Consider the following 4,465-nt stretch of genomic DNA (forward strand, 5'->3'; position numbering starts at 1 on the left):
CACACACACACACACACACACACACACACACACACACACACACACACACACACACACACACACACACACACACACACACACACACACAGACACATACACACGTGATAACATAAGCACTATACACACACATTGATTTTGTACTGTAGATAAGTAGTAGCGATGGAGCAGTGGCCTGAGTGCCACAGAATGCTGTGAAATCTGTGAATGTATTTTAATGTTGTTGTTTTTTTTTTCAAATTATATAAACTGCCTTAATTTTGCAGGACCCCAGGAAGAGCAGCTGCTGCCTTGGCAGGAACTAATGGGGATGAAACTGGCTCTCAATCATTCCAAGTGAAGCTGGTTGAGAAAATGTGGATTATTATGGTCCTTCTGTAGCTCAGTTGGTAGAGCATGACACTTGTAACGCCAGGGTAGTGGGTTCGATTCCCGGGACCACCCATACGTAGAATGTATGCACACATGATTGTAAGTCGCTTTGGATAAAAGCGTCTGCTAAATGGCATATATTATTATTATTATATTATTATTATAGGGCCTTGTGCATTTCAGGTAAAATAATAACCAAATGTTTTAATCCCAGGGCAAATGATCTAGCAACAGCAGTCTGGTCAGTAGGGGCACATCCCTGAACCTAGAGTATACCTGACAAACCCCTGAACCTAGAGTATTCCTGACACACCCCTGAACCTAGAGTATTCCTGACACACCCATGAACCTAGAGTATACCTGACACACCCCTGAACCTAGAGTATTCCTGACACACCCCTGAACCTAGAGTATTCCTGACACACCCATGAACCTAGAGTATTCCTGACACACCCCTGAACCTAGAGTATTCCTGACACACCCCTGAACCTAGAGTATTCCTGACACACCCCTGAACCTAGAGTATTCCTGACACACCCATGAACCTAGAGTATGCCTGACACACCCCTGAACCTAGAGTATTCCTGACACATCCCTGAACCTAGAGTATTCCTGACACACCCCTGAACCTAGAGTATTCCTGACACACCCCTGAACCTAGAGTATTCCTGACACACCCCTGAACCTAGAGTATTCCTGACACATCCCTGAACCTAGAGTATTCCTGACACACCCTGAACCTAGAGTATTCCTGACACACCCCCTGAACCTAGAGTATTCCTGACACACCCATGAACCTAGAGTATTCCTGACACACCCATGAACCTAGAGTATTCCTGACACACCCCTGAACCTAGAGTATTCCTGACACACCCCTGAACCTAGAGTATTCCTGACACACCCCTGAACCTAGAGTATTCTGACACACCCCTGAACCTAGAGTATTCCTGACACACCCCTGAACCTAGAGTATTCCTGACACACCCATGAACCTAGAGTATTCCTGACACACCCCTGAACCTAGAGTATTCCTGACACACCCATGAACCTAGAGTATTCCTGACACACCCCTGAACCTAGAGTATTCCTGACACACCCCTGAACCTAGAGTATTCCTGACACACCCCTGAACCTAGAGTATTCCTGACACACCCCTGAACCTAGAGTATTCCTGACACACCCATGAACCTAGAGTATTCCTGACACACCCTGAACCTAGAGTATTCCTGACACACCCCTGAACCTAGAGTATTCCTGACACACCCCTGAACCTAGAGTATTCCTGACACACCCCTGAACCTAGAGTATTCCTGACACACCCCTGAACCTAGAGTATTCCTGACACACCCCTGAACCTAGAGTATTCCTGACACACCCCTGAACCAAGAGTATTCCTGACACACCCCTGAACCTAGAGTATTCCTGACACACCCCTGAACCTAGAGTATTCCTGACACACCCATGAACCTAGAGTATTCCTGACACACCCCTGAACCTAGAGTATTCCTGACACACCCCTGAACCTAGAGTATTCCTGACACACCCCTGAACCTAGAGTATTCCTGACACACCCCTGAACCAAGAGTATTCCTGACACACCCCTGAACCTAGAGTATTCTGACACACCCATGAACCTAGAGTATTCCTGACACACCCCTGAACCTAGAGTATTCTGACACACCCTGAACCTAGAGTATTCCTGACACACCCCTGAACCTAGAGTATTCCTGACACACCCCTGAACCTAGAGTATTCCTGACACACCCCTGAACCTAGAGTATTCCTGACACCCCCTGAACCTAGAGTATTCCTGACACACCCATGAACCTAGAGTATTCCTGACACACCCCTGAACCTAGAGTATTCCTGACACACCCATGAACCTAGAGTATTCTGACACCCCCTGAACCTAGAGTATTCCTGACACACCCCTGAACCTAGAGTATTCCTGACACACCCCTGAACCTAGAGTATTCCTGACACACCCCTGAACCTAGAGTATTCCTGACACACCCCTGAACCTAGAGTATTCCTGACACACCCCTGAACCTAGAGTATTCCTGACACACCCCTGAACCTAGAGTATTCCTGACACACCCCTGAACCTAGAGTATTCCTGACACACCCATGAACCTAGAGTATTCCTGACACACCCTGAACCTAGAGTATTCCTGACACACCCCTGAACCTAGAGTATTCCTGACACACCCCTGAACCTAGAGTATTCCTGACACACCCCTGAACCAAGAGTATTCCTGACACACCCCTGAACCTAGAGTATTCCTGACACACCCATGAACCTAGAGTATTCCTGACACACCCCTGAACCTAGAGTATTCCTGACACACCCCTGAACCTAGAGTATTCCTGACACACCCATGAACCTAGAGTATTCCTGACACACCCCTGAACCTAGAGTATTCCTGACACACCCATGAACCTAGAGTATTCCTGACACACCCCTGAACCTAGAGTATTCCTGACACACCCATGAACCTAGAGTATTCCTGACACACCCCTGAACCTAGAGTATTCCTGACACACCCCTGAACCTAGAGTATTCCTGACACACCCATGAACCTAGAGTATTCCTGACACACCCCTGAACCTAGAGTATTCCTGACACACCCCTGAACCTAGAGTATTCCTGACACACCCCTGAACCTAGAGTATTCCTGACACACCCTGAACCTAGAGTATTCCTGACACACCCCTGAACCTAGAGTATTCCTGACACACCCATGAACCTAGAGTATTCCTGACACACCCATGAACCTAGAGTATTCCTGACACACCCCTGAACCTAGAGTATTCCTGACACACCCCTGAACCTAGAGTATTCCTGACACACCCCTGAACCAAGAGTATTCCTGACACACCCCTGAACCTAGAGTATTCCTGACACACCCATGAACCTAGAGTATTCCTGACACACCCTGAACCTAGAGTATTCCTGACACACCCATGAACCTAGAGTATTCCTGACACACCCATGAACCTAGAGTATTCCTGACACACCCCTGAACCTAGAGTATTCCTGACACACCCCTGAACCTAGAGTATTCCTGACACACCCCTGAACCTAGAGTATTCCTGACACACCCCTGAACCAAGAGTATTCCTGACACACCCCTGAACCTAGAGTATTCCTGACACACCCATGAACCTAGAGTATTCCTGACACACCCCTGAACCTAGAGTATTCCTGACACACCCATGAACCTAGAGTATTCCTGACACACCCCTGAACCTAGAGTATTCCTGACACACCCCTGAACCTAGAGTATTCTGACACACCCCTGAACCTAGAGTATTCCTGACACACCCTGAACCTAGAGTATTCCTGACACACCCATGAACCTAGAGTATTCCTGACACACCCCTGAACCTAGAGTATTCCTGACACACCCATGAACCTAGAGTATTCCTGACACACCCCTGAACCTAGAGTATTCTGACACACCCCTGAACCTAGAGTATTCTGACACACCCCTGAACCTAGAGTATTCCTGACACACCCATGAACCTAGAGTATTCCTGACACACCCCTGCCCGCACTTAGATCCATTGCATTAGTGATAAGAGAATTATGTTCTCCAGGTACATCACCCAATTTAATTATATTACTCTCAGTCTGTAAACCAGAATTTGTAAGATCCTGGTCGAATGAAACAGACGGAGGCCCAGCTAAAAGGTTTATTCACGGAACGTTCTAACATCAAGAATAAAAAAATCTTAATTTTATACTGACTTCTCACGCCCACACATACACACAAACATACGCACACACATGTCCTTTAAAATACCATAAAGACATATTGTTTAAATAATAAAATAAATGACCCTAATTAACCCTAATTCTGACTAGGACTACACATTTATTGATTATGATTTTACACATTCTAATCATTTCCATACAAATACATGTTTCAGGGCGGAATATTCTATTAATTCAATTAACAGACAATTCTCACCTATCAATTAGGTTTGTTAAGTTAGAGCCTCCACCAGTCTTGCTTTTCCCTCACTCTGCGTTCCAACTCATCCAATTGGGATGAGTTCATCTGATGCAGCACTCCATCACTCTGCGTTCCAA

Source organism: Oncorhynchus keta, chromosome 11, assembly GCF_023373465.1.
Source record: "Oncorhynchus keta strain PuntledgeMale-10-30-2019 chromosome 11, Oket_V2, whole genome shotgun sequence".
In the NCBI taxonomy this organism is placed as follows: Eukaryota; Metazoa; Chordata; class Actinopteri; order Salmoniformes; family Salmonidae; genus Oncorhynchus; species Oncorhynchus keta.